This window comes from Dipodomys merriami, unplaced genomic scaffold (genome assembly GCF_024711535.1).
Source record: "Dipodomys merriami isolate MVZ:Mamm:240054 unplaced genomic scaffold, mDipMer1.0.p SCAF_172, whole genome shotgun sequence".
NCBI lineage: Eukaryota > Metazoa > Chordata > Mammalia > Rodentia > Heteromyidae > Dipodomys > Dipodomys merriami.
The window spans coordinates 2,523,785-2,536,964 of record NW_027203071.1 but is presented as its reverse complement, the minus strand read 5'-3'; the positions used below and the strand labels follow the sequence as shown (position 1 = coordinate 2,536,964).

General features: G+C 44.5%; 1 long non-coding RNA gene across 1 annotated transcript; it reads left to right on the top strand.

Annotated features, from left to right (window-relative positions):
- The first annotated feature begins 53 nt into the window (after positions 1–53).
- LOC138829476 (uncharacterized) lies at positions 54–12,629 on the top strand. Its single transcript, XR_011372614.1, has 5 exons — positions 54–132; positions 6,265–6,299; positions 6,683–6,725; positions 10,354–10,497; positions 12,325–12,629. It is a non-coding gene; the product is annotated as an uncharacterized lncRNA (long non-coding RNA).
- Positions 12,630–13,180: the final 551 nt, after the last annotated feature.

The following is a 13,180-nucleotide window of genomic DNA, read 5'->3' as shown; positions in this document are numbered from 1 at the left end:
CCTCCGCCGCCTCCTCCTCCTCCTCTTCCTCCTCCTCCTCCCAGACTCCTCCCGCCGGATCCTTCATGTAAACAACATCCAGGCTCTATTTACAGTCGCCGCCGGACCGCCAGGGACCCGCGCCAGCACCCTGTAAGAAGGCGGGGGTGGGGGGCCGAGCGAGTGCGCAATGTTCACACACACACACACCCCGCTCCCCCCCCCCGCGCCGCTCCCCCTTCCACGGGGCGGGATCGGGGTCGGGGGGGGGCACCCGCGCGGTCCCTGACACCCCCTGCCCAGGCCACCCGGGAAACCGCGGCAATGCCCCTGGGCGAGGCTGCCCGCCCACCCTGCAGGAAAATAACCACCCTCACAACAACAAACCCAGCCCCGCAACACCTCGGAGTCCGTCCCGGAGTGCTGAGCTCAGGCCCGCCCCGGCCCGCCCCGGCCCGCCGCCCCCGCGCCCCGACGCCTACCCCGCGGTGCCGAGCTGCGTGCGGTGCCCCCAAGCGGTGGCAGGCAGGCGCCCGGCCGTGGCACTCGCCGGCCCCCGCCACCCCCGCCGGCCCGGCCCGCCTCCATCCCCCCCCCCGTCCCGCGATTGCGCGTGCGGGTGCGCACGCCGCGGCCAGCCCCGCCGGAATCGCCCCGCGCCTTCCCGCGTCCCCGGGGCCGCTGGGGGCGCGCCGCCACACTGGGCCCCGAGCACAGCGGCCCGCGCTGCCCCGCGCAGCCCGGCGCGCACCCCGACGTCCGAGCGGCCGCCCGAGCCGCCGCCGCCGCCTGGCCCGGCGCACGCCCCGCAGCCCCCCCACGCCGCGCCGGCCGGGCCCCCCCACACCCACCTGCGCCCCCGAAGGGGTCCTGGCCCCCCCTTCCTTTGTTCTTCCCGCTATTTGCATGAGGATTATCTAATGACGCAGCAAGGCTCGCCACAACGTGACCGTCGCCATTTTTGTGTTTTTATTCTATCTCTGCCATGTGATAGTTGGAGGGGCGGGGGGGGGGGGGGCGGGGGTGGGAAAAGGGGGAGAGACGGGTTTTTTTTTTTTAAGCACAACAAAAACTTCCGGGTCTCATGACCGGGAAAGGAGAAAAACAAAAGGGAGACGAGACACAACTCCGGGGGAGGACGTGTGTGTGTGTGTGTGTGTGTGTGTGTGTGTGTGTGTGTGTGTGTGTGTGTGTGTGTGTGTGTGTGTGTGTGTGTGTGTGTGTGCGCGCGCGCGCGTCACAACTCCGGGGGAGGACGTGTGTGTGTGTGTGTGTGTGTGTGTGTGTGTGTGTGTGTGCGCGCGCGCGTCCTCCCTCCCCTTTGCTGCGAGGAGAGGAGGGCGGCTACGGCCGCGGACCCCGAGCATCCCTTCCGTCTTGGGCGTCCAGATTCCACCCTCCAGCCACGGCTGCCGCCGGTCCGGGCCCGACACAAAGCCTCTAAAGCTGCGGGAAGCTGTCAGTCGGGGCCGCCCTCACTCACCCCGCAGCCCGCGCTCGGCTCCTTCCCCAGAGCTGGAGCGGTGGCACTCGGACAAGTCCCTATTCTTACCTGGAGAAAGGGAAATGACAGGCGAGGGGCCACGGTCACCCCTAAGTTTTGGAACAGTTTGCCTCGACGCTGTTGTTTACAACCGCCGTGGGGCACCACCAGGCACACTCGCAACCGGGTCCAAGTCTCCTCTTTCTTCTGCGTTTTCCTCCCTCTTTTCAAAGCGGGACACACCCGTACGTGGTGTCCGACAGGGCTGGGCTCTTTGGGGGAGCAGACCCTCTCATCACTCTTGGGCTTCTTTAGGAAGCGATTTTAAGTAGATGGTGGTTCACGCGGGGAGGGGGGAGGTTGGTTTCCGCGGCGGTTACGCAGCACCCGGGGGAATCGTGTTTCACTGATCTTATTCACCTTCAGAGCGAGGGTGTGATAGACTTTATGTTCTATCCCAAGTTGGCCGTTGCTGGGAAGAATAATAATAAAACATCTCCGGAACTCTGCCACGTTTTCCCACTAAGAGGTAGAATAGCGCGCTTTTGTTTGCTACTGAATTTCCTTGGGGGTGCTTTCGCTTTTGTTTCTTTTGAATTGCTTTTCTCCCCCTCTACTTCTCTAATTAAGAGCAAAAATGGACAGTAGAGTTGAACAGGCTTTCTCACTTAGCAAGAGGAGGGATGGAGGCCCCCACTAGACTTGGGCTTGAGTCCTGATCACCTGACATTTTAAGGAGGGAGGAGGGAAAGGGAGCATGGGGTGGGCAGACTAGGGGAAGTTGCTTAGTAATGCATAGTAATGCGGCTGCTGTGTGGCATTCATTCTGGAAGTTAAAGATGGAGAATACTTAGGGCAGTCCCTTCTCGGGACTGCTGTGAGACTATTCCTCTCCACCCCCTTTCTTGTGATTTAACTATAATGTGTGTGTTTGTTCAGATACAACTTCACCTTTCCCTGTACGGTTTGTCATTTCCCTTTAGTATTGATCACTGTGGATTGTTTTACTTACTTATTTTTTTTTACTAGACTCACAGAATTAGCCACTTTTCTCTTGGTGGCACTATGTCCTTTTTCTATGTATTTCACAGTTCAGCACACAGAACACTTGCTGTACCTCTCACTGTTGGGGAGGGGCGGGCTTAGACCAGATTTATCCATATTCATGGTGTGTCTCCCTCACTTGCACAGTGAATGAACAATGAATGAGCAAAGGAAGGTGGGTAGGGGGTCTTTTCCACAATTCCTACTGGCCCTTTCCTTGTACTATTAGCAGTGAAGGTAAAACACTGCACATGTTTCTTGAATCTTACACCTTTGCAGACCAATTTTGGCAGGCAAAAGTGGTTACAGAGCCAGGCAAAACATATTTCGCTCTCCTACTTTTTCTTTAATCCAACCCTCCCCCGCTTAAAACTATATTTGGTTCCTCTTTCTAAAATTATTTCTAATTTATACAAATAAATTAGTTATGCCAACTTTTGCCCCTTTGGAGTTGTTGCTTTTACATTTGTGGTCTGCAAAAAAAAAAAAAAAATGTGGAATTTAATGTCTGATTTAACCCTGCCCAGCCTGGAAACAAATCATCACCAGCAGCATGTTTTTGTAATTGGGGGGAGGAGGGATTGGGGAGAATCAACTCAGGGCCTCTTGTACCCTAGGTAAACACGGAGCTGTGCCCCAGCCTACAGAGATTCTGGATCTTCCTGGAACCCAATGAACTAGCTGCCAAAGCTGGCAGTTGAGCAAGCTAAAGAGAACTGCTGAAAAGATGTTAACTAGGGCTGAAAGTACACATTTACAAGTTGGGGAGAGGGGGAGGAAACCCTGGGGAGGTAACTGCTGTACATAATTATAATTACAGCTCAGAGGAAGGTCTGGAGAGAGACCCAGATGTCATAGATGAATTCATATACATCTGGAGCAGGAAAGTTCTGCTGCATATCTGCACACTCTGAGTGTATGCCTCTTGATGGGGTAGGTAAAGTGGGCATGTCAGGAATAAACAGCTAAAACTCATATTTGATGTCCCAGCTAACAAGAGTGTGATTGTAATTTCTGTGTTACATTTTCACCTTGAACAAGGAAGGTGAAGATGAAATCCAGTCCTATATGTAAAATGTTATGTGCCCTTGCATACAAAGCAGAACAGAGGGGAAAAGGATAGTCCACCAGATTTACAGGAATGCCTACGTATTTTGTCTTCTGCACATGTTCGCTCTACATGTAACATTTTGAAAATCAAGCTTCAGGCCTCACAGGTACTAACTACATAGCTGCTATTTATATAGAACTCCTATAGAAACCCCAACCAGCTTTCATCACTTGGATATGCACAGACCAGAAAACAAAAAACAAAAAACAAAGAATCCCTAGTGCCATGATGAGGCAGGGGTTTTGAAGTTTAGTACTAAAGCTCCACTCTGCCAAGCTGTTAGTAGTGTCAACTTGAGCCAGTTACTTACTAGTCATGATTTTCAGTTTCTTCACACATGGATGAGATACTAACACCTAGATTACAGGATAATTTTGAGGATTGAAATGTGTGTGTGTACATATATATATATATATATACATATATATAATTAGTATACATAATGGCACTTAGAGCATAATCTTTCATATCTCTGATAATTTTTTTTTTTTTTGGGTCCGGTTGTTGGGCCTGAACTCTGGGCCTGGGCGCTGTCCCTCAGCTCTTCAGCTCAAGGCTAGCACTCTACCACTTGAGCCACAGCGCCACTTCTGGCTTTTTTCTTTTTGCTTATGTGGTGCTGAGGAATTGAACCCAGGGCCTCATGCGTGCAGGGCAAGCATTCTACCACTGAGCCACCTTCTCAGCACTCTCTGATAATTTTTTAAATGGCATTTTTATTTACTCTGCGCATTTCCTATAATTCTTCTTTCTCTTTTGGCTTCTTGTTCTTGAAAAATTCATCAAGCCTACTATTGGTGAAACTCCTGTAGCTAGAAAGATAAATCAAGAAGTACTCACTCTTGGGGCTGGGAAGGTGGCTTAGTGGTAGAGCACTTGCCTTGCATGCATGGGTCCCTGGGTTCGATTCCTCAGCACCACATAAGCAAAAAGAAAAAAGCCGGAAGTGGTGCTGTGGCTCAAGTGGTAGAGCGCTAGCCTTGAGCTGAAGAGCTAAGGGACAGCGCCCAGGCCCAGAGTTCAGGCCCCACGACCGGACCCAAAAAAAAAAAGTACTCACTCTAGCCTTGGAAAGACACATGTATAAATAACTAGACTGACACAGGAAGATTGGAGGAAAAGAACACTGCCCACTCTGGCTTACTACATGACGGTGGTCTGTTTGAATAGTTACAAGATGACAAAGTTTATAGGAGCAGTTTGGAAAATGCCTCTTCTCCCAAAAAAATCCTTTAACATTTTCATATATGTTAAGATGATTACTTTTGAAACTCTAATCAGTATAATTCTTCAGTTTTAAAGAGCAATTTTCTGGTCCAGTATAAGAGACAGGCTTCTTTTGCATTCAGGTTAAAAAAATGCCAGTATGTATCTTTGAAATTGAAAAAAATGTAGTTAATAGGAAGTACTTCTGGTTGTTAATTAATTCGACCACTTTAATCAAGAACTGTATTCTGAGGAAATTATTCCCAGCCTTGGATTAGGTACTAAAGAAACAAAGATGAGGGAAATATAGACTTTGCTCTTAAGGAACTATTAATGTAATAGTACTTTATTCAACAAATAGTCATTAGTTACCTACTGGAATGAAAGTATATGTGATATATATGATCTATATAGATATGGATTATCTATCTATCTATCTATCTGTCTATCTACCTATCTATATGGGGGGGAGGTGATAGGATCACAAGTTCAAGGCCAACCTGGACTACATAGTGATACCCTGTTTTTTTCCCCCCTGTCAAACTTTTCAGCCTCATCCTTCATGAAAGTTGAGAACTAGTAGATAAAAATACAAGATGCCTAATCAAATTAAATTCCAGATACATAATATTTAGGGTATAATGAGGTGCCAAATGTTGAATGGCACATACTTATACTAAAACATATTCATTGTTTAGCTGAAATCCAAATTTAAGAAGGTGTCTTGTATTATATTAAGCAACTTTATCCATATAAATCCAATCAATTCTTTTGCAGTTTTCTGGGTGTCTCTTCAGGCTTGGAAAGTGTTCAATAAACCTTTGTACCTGTACCTTATCCACATGATGCCCTTTGCTACTTCTTCTAAAGCCACCCCTGAAGTTCTAGAATTCTACAGGCATGAACTCCAGTATGCCTGGCAATAGGCTTGGTCACCTGTGTGACTTTAATTTTCTCGACTAGTACTCTGGTTCTTGTTCTTCCTCTCCATTTTCTGTCTTAGAACTGGAATTCTGTCCTGAACTCAAGTTTACTGGCTAGAACCCACACTTGTTTTGTTTTATTTTATTTTTTTTCCTCTTGCCAACTTTTTCTGGGCTATGAACAAGACTCTGTCAGTGGCTGCTGAGGCTCCGATCTAAAGTGAACAAATTATGCAAACCCACTACAGATACTGCCTCCTTCTTGTCTTGCCTACTATGTGAACGGGTGAGAAACTCAAATGACATCAGGTTTGTGAAGGTGCTTTGCAAAATGCAAAGACTCTGCCGTGCCAATTTCATTGAGGGATACAATTCAAGGTCTTCCTGGCACAGTTTGTAAAAGCCTTTCTCCAAAGTGCCTGGGATCCCCCTTGTTTCTGTCCATGTCCAGTGACCTATGATGCTGAAATTGAGATGAAAAATTCTCCAAATGTCCTTTTCTTGTTTGTTTCATTTAGTGATGGAGATCAAACCCAGGACTGCAAAATGCTGGGTAAGTGCTTTACTGCTGAGCTATAACCCCAGTCTCTCTTCTAATTTTGATCAGTCCATTCTAACTGATTGGTTATTGCAATATTAGTGGACAGGTGTTTTTAATTTTAAATCACCTTGGGCATGCCTCTTCACAGCTGAAACCAAAATCTCACAAATGTGTGTAATTTGAGTACATGTAATATACTTGGATATTTTCTATTCTACTCTTTTAAAATTCTATTCATTAAAAATAACCAATATGCCATGTTAATTTTATAACCTACCAATGGGTTTGTGACTTGCATTTTGCTAATCACTGATCTGCACTGGCCAATGAGACTTCATCTGTTCATCATAGAGCAGGACAAATGTTAAGTATTTACCTCCTTTGGTCTCCAATAGGTACCACCTTGTGCATGAAAGGAATTGAGGCCACTTCTCTGAGGTAAGTCACAGTCATTGGCACTAATATCAGCAAGCAGAAAACTGCTGCCAGATTGCTAAACTGCCCGAGGTGAATATATGTAATTCCTGGCAAGGCCATTTACAAAGAGGGAAAACTGAAACAGTAACATAAATAGCAATGACATTCATTTGAATCAAAGGACATTGTCTCAAGCAATTCTTCCTCTTCCTCATTGGGCTAAGGATAAGGAAAATTTTAAGTTTCTAAGATTTCACAGATAAGAAAACATAAAATGAAGGTATCCTCTTTTCCCCTGGCCTAAATGATGAGATTCATCTGATATTCAGATTTCACTCTACCATCCTGCTTTGAAGAAGCTGTATGACAGTAGAGTCTAGAGAAAATGAAGGTAATAAAGGAAAAAGAAGTATGGTCCAAATGAAGTGGAAAGAAGGCAAATTATTTATTTTTAAATTTTTGGGTGTGTGATCCAGTCCTGGGGCTTGAACTCAGGACCTGAGTGCTGCTGTCCTTGAGCTTTTTTGCTCAAGGCTAGCACTGTACCTTTTGAGCCACAGCTCCAGTTCTGGCTTTTTTTTTTTTTTTTTTGGTGTTAATTGGAGATAAGAGTCTCACAGATATTTCTGTCTGGGCTGGCTTTGAACCACAATCCTCAGATTTCAGCCTCCTAAGTAGCTAAGATTATAGGTGTGGCCTCCTAAGTAGCTAAGATTATAGGTGTGAGCCACCACACTCACTATATCTTGGGATTCTTATAACACAGGCATTCAATCCAGCAGCTATAACTCAGGATTTCCTGATACCTCTTCCTTTTGTTAGAGTTGATTTTCTTTTTCCCTTTTCCTTTTCTAGTTTTGCCTTCCTTTCTTTTTTCTTTCTTTCACATGTTTATTCGGTAGTATCTATTACCTTTACAAGGGGGTTTTCATTTTGATAAGTCCAAATACGTGCACATTATACCTTGATCAGACTCTCCCTTTCTGTGGCTCTACTTTATGTCCCCTCCCCATTTGTTTCTTTTCTTTTTGAATGATAGAGTTTTACTTAAGATCAGTTGGTTTTAGGGGAGAGAAGGCCCTAAGAGACCAGTGTTATTTCAGTGTATCACAAAAGCTAGATTACTGAGGTGTTTTTGTTAAAAAATGATAGTCATCTCCTAGGTTGCCTAGACTAGTCTTGGACTCACGCTCAAATGAGAATTTAAGAGAGAACAGAAGATGAATTAGAGGCAGCTAGCCCACATAATTAGAGGAGGGGGGATTACAAAGAAACAAGAGAGGGACACATTGCAAGAGATTTTTCTTTGTTTTTCAATGGCTGTTGTTATGCTGATGGAAATAGCTAGTAGAGGAAGAATAGAGGATGCAGAATAGAGGGTTTAGTTTTCTTGACAATGAGAGGAGGGTGCTGTCTAATACCCAGGTGGAGGCTTCTACATCCAGGAAGCAGGGCAGGCTTTGCCTGGCTGTGCCCGCACGTGTCCACAGATGTGATAAGACTGACTGGAAGTTCTCTTCAGATTCCTCACTTTTGTCAATGAGGAGAGAAACATAGTTATCAGCTGTGGGTCTAAGGATGTGGATGTGTGAGAAAGGAAGACTAGGATTCCTTTCTCCAGGGAAGAAATGTAAGTGGACCAGGGAAATAGGGTGCTATATGGGAAAGAATAAAGGTATGACAATTTTAAAGTGAACCCTTCAGCCTGGTATGAGTATGTGTTTTCCAGCTGTCACCAACTACAATAGATGTGCCACTAGTATAAGTTGGAAGCTGAATTCAACTGGTTGTAATTTGTCCAAACAACTTGGCAGAATGACAGAATTAAAAAGGGAACTTAGGGAGTCAGTGTTGTTTGCTATGAAATTTAAGTGTGTTGTAAAGGAACGGAAGATAGGCTAGGGATTGGTTAAGGAACGCTCCTGCCTCTGCTCTTTGCCCGATTGGCTCCCTCTTGTGGTTCAGTCCTTCTGTGATTATAGCCTTTTGATTACAATAAACTGGCTTTCTTATTATTTTATTTTTTATTTTGTTATTTTTAATTAGCATGTATTAGTTGTACAAGGAGGTTCATTTGGACATTTCAATACACGCATTCCATGTATTCTCATCAACTTTACTCCTTCTCTCGCTTTCTCTTCTCTCCCTTCCCCTTTCTGAAGATTACAAAAATCTTCTCTTTCTTTGTGCAAATCCATTCATCTGCCGGTTGTATATTTATATTACTTTCTTCCCCACTGCTCTCTCTTTTCCATTCTTGCTCTCCTTCTTCCCCTTCTTGCCCTCCTCCTTCCCTCCCCGTCTTCCTCCTCCTCCTCCTTCTCCTCCTCCTCCTCCTCCTCTCCCCCCCCCTCTTTCCCAGTTCTGGGGCTTGAACTCAGGGCCTGGGCACTGTTCCTGAGTTTCTTTTGCTCAAGGCTAGCACTCTACCACTTGAGCCACTGTGCCTTTTCTGTGTATGTGGTACTGAGGAATCAAACCCAAGGTTTCATGCATAAAAGGCAAGCATTCTACCACTAAGCCACATTCCCAACCCTCTTCTTTTGTTTTTCTGTCTTTTTTCCTTCTTCCCTCCCTCCCTCCCTCCCTCCTTCCTTCCTTCCTTCCTTCCTTCCTTCCTTCCTTCCTTCCTTCCTTCCTTCCTTCCTTCCCTCCTTCCTTCCTTCCTTCCTTCTTTCCTCTTCTCCTTCTGTTTCTCCTAAAGACTGGACTGTTTCATGAATAGTAGGGTTGCTCTCCAGCTATGGTGGTCTGCTACATTCATCTCTAGCAAAGATCAACATACTGTAATAACTGTGTGTTCATATACTCAAGTTTCTTTTCTCGTTTGCCTCTACAGCTTGCCTATATTTTTGCTTTAATTACCAACTCCCTCATCATACTGATAACTGATAATACCCATTATTTTAGATGTTTTCTCTGTAGTGGTTTTCTCTTTGCACCAGTGCATTAGTTACTTTATAGCTTTAATTTCAAAAGATATTCTTATTTTTTAAGTTTCTAAGTGATAGTTGTGTGCAAGGGGTGGAGGTAGGTTGGATACTCCATTAGTTATCACACACTGTAGTCAATTAAACACTTTTCAACTCTTTGCCCATGTTCTTGCCATTTCATTTAGCCTCCTGGTTTACCTATGCAGTTAGCTTTTGGGACCCTTTGTTTACTTCTCCCAGAGTTATGTTTTATTAAGTTCGGCTCACTATTCCAGATTACTGAGATATTTTCGGATGCTAATTCTGTCTGCCTGTCTGCCTGCCTGCCTGCCTGCCTTCTGTCTGTCTATCTATCTATCTATCTATCTATCTATCTATCTATCTATCTATCTATCTATCTATCTATCTGGGGTATTTGTTATTTCAATCAAATCCATGTCTATCCAAGTACATTTTCAACAAAAAGTTCAGGGCAGAGGTAGGCCACTATAGCGTGTCATTAGAGACCCTCCTTCTGGATGCCTCTATTTTTTTTTTAATAGTATTGATGTTTAGACTCAAGGCCTAACATTTCATGGACAAATGCTCTACCACTTGGATTATGTCTCCAGCTTTTCACATATTTGGTGTGTGTGACCATCCTGGGGCTTGAACTCAGGGCCTGGGCACTGTCCCTGAGGTTTTTGTTTTTATTTATTTTTTATTTTTTAATTCAGGCTAGAGCTCTACCACTTGAGCCACAGCTCCTCTTCCAGCTTTTTCCATGTTTAATTGGAAATAAGAATCTCATGGACTTTCTTACTCACGCTGGTTTGGACCACAATCCTAGATCTCAGCCTCTTGAGCAGCTAGGATAACAGGTATGAATCACTGGCACCTGGTGTTTCCCACACTTATTATTAGTGCATATTTACTATATAATGTAGGGGACTCATTGTGTTATTCTCATTCATGAATATAATCCTCTGGTTGCTTCTGTGTGTGTGTGTGTGTGTGTGTGTGTGTGTGTGTGTGTGTGTGTGTGTGTGTGCACACGCGCGCATGCGCATACACGAGCACATGCACACGTATACACCAGTATGCCAGGACTAGGGCTTGAACTCAAGAATTCATACTCTTGTTCAGCTTTCTTGCTCATGGTTGGTGCTAATACTTGAGCCATGTTTTCAGTCCAGCATTTTTCCAGTTAGTTGGAGATGGAGTCTTAAAGACTTTCCTGCCTTGCAACCATGAACCTTTAGGTCTCAGGCTCCTGAGTTAGCTAGGATTACCTAGCTTTTGATTAGCAATTAGCACTCTTTAGGAATGGCTGCTCAGATTGTTGCACATTAATGTACCTACGCTTCCTTTTCTGAACTGTAAAATGAGACTAGAATTACCTACCTCAGAAGACTGTAGCCAGGATTAGATGATTAAACACAGAGTGGTGTTCAAGATGGTGTCCCATTGTGATAGTCAGCTTTCCCTTGCTGTAACAAATATCAGAGATAAGGGAAATTCCTCTTGGGAAGAGATAAGGGTAATTTTGGCTCATAGTTGTGGAAGTTGTTTTTTTTTTTTTTTTTTTGGGTCCGGTCGTGGGGCCTGGACTCTGGGCCTGGGCACTGTCCCTCAGCTCTTCAGCTCAAGGCTAGCGCTCTACCACTTGAGCCACAGCGCCACTTCCGGATTTTTTCTTTTTGCTTATGTGGTGCTGAGGAATCGAACTCGGGGCCTCATGCATGCAAGGCAAGCATCTACCACTGAGCCACCTTCCCAACCCAGTTGTGGAAGTTTTTATAGTCCATATCCAGTTGGCCCTAGTGTTTTGGGCCAATGACAATGTGTCATGGTAGGAGTATGGAGGGTAGCAAAACTTATCCCTTTGTTGCCAAGATTTAGAAGAATGATAGAAGAAGAGGCTGGGGTCTCAAATCCCCTTCAAGAGTATTCTTCCAGTGACCTGAGACCTCTTACCTATGCTTTTCTATCTTGGAGTAGCACTAAGCTAGGGACAAAGGCTTGAACACATGGGCCTTTGAGGGATCCTCGCAGTCATTAACTATCTGGGGAGGTAAGGGCTTACCCTTGCCTTGTTACTTCCTTGCTGTGTATCCTTAGGCAATTTATTTAATTTCTCTGAACCTCAGTTTCTTTGTTGTGGAATAGCTGTAGGAACATCACCATTTTGGTGTGAGGATTTAGTGCAGTGTTTAATGGAGTACAGGTCTCTCAAACATTGTTTATGGCAGTGATAGTTGTGGATTTTCATCCTGTATACATTGTTATCTCCCCTGCCTCATTTTCCTGCTAAAATATTTCCAAAGCCTTGAGCATATGAAGCTACATTTTATTTAATGCATTCCCTGGTCATTCTGCTTAGTAAGTTAAGAACTTGGAATGATAGTTAATTTAAATCTGCTTTTAAACCCCGTCTAAAACTCTAAAATATAAGCAAAGTAATTATCAAAATGTATGATATGTATATGTCATGGCTAAATTATCAAATGTCAACTCTTGTGGTACCTTGTTTTGTACACTGTATATGCTGAATGTGTAGAGTTCATAAGACAACCTTTGGGGACCAGCCCGTGGAAAGTTGTGTTCATTTTCCAGGCTGTGAAGCATGATATGATGTTTCAGAACAACTATGAAAATTCACATTTCTTTTTATCACTGCTTTTTCCTTTGGCTTATTTGATATCGAGGATGCAGCTCAGTAGTGCAAGTCACCAATGACAAGGCTGTTTCCATGGGGAAATAATCTGCCTTGTAGTGACCAGCTGTCAGAATCATTGTGGTGGAAGCCAGACACTGCGTGCCAAACTACAACCAATACCTCTTACATGGTAGGAAAAGAAATCCCAGATCCTAAACGTATAATCTCCACGAAGCAAACAGTCCAAAGGCTAATGCTTGATAGCAACGAAGAATCAAGGCACATTTCTTGATGTACATTTTTTTAAAGTACCAACTCAGCTTTTCTAATAAATGTCTGAGTATAAATGATAAATAAAATACTGCAAGAAAGGAAAATGTTGTTAGTTTGTATTCCCTATCCATGTGCACCATTAAAAACATTCAGAATAGGGGCTGGGAAGGTGGCTCAGTGGTAGAGCGCTTGCCTTGCATGCCTGTGGCCCTGGGTTCAATTCCTCAGAGCAAAAAGAAAAAAGCCGGAAGTGGCACTGTGGCTCAAGTGGTAGAGCGCTAGCCTTGAGCTGAAGAGCTGAGGGACAGCGCCCAGGCCCAGAGTTCAGGCCCCACGACCGGACCCAAAAAACAACAACAACAACAACAAAACATTCAGAACATATTTATCTTTTTGAACTCTTAGTCACTCCCCCAATGGATATTATCACCCAAAAGATTAATATATATATGGATTTCTTATAAATATGTATGTATATGTATGTGTATATATGTATGTATGTATGTATGTATGTATCTGTCTGTTTGTCTGTCTGTCTGTCTGTCTATCTATCTATACACACATATATGTCATTGGTGGCTCAATCCTGTAAACCTGCTCCTCAGGAGACTGAGATCTGAGACTAGTGATTC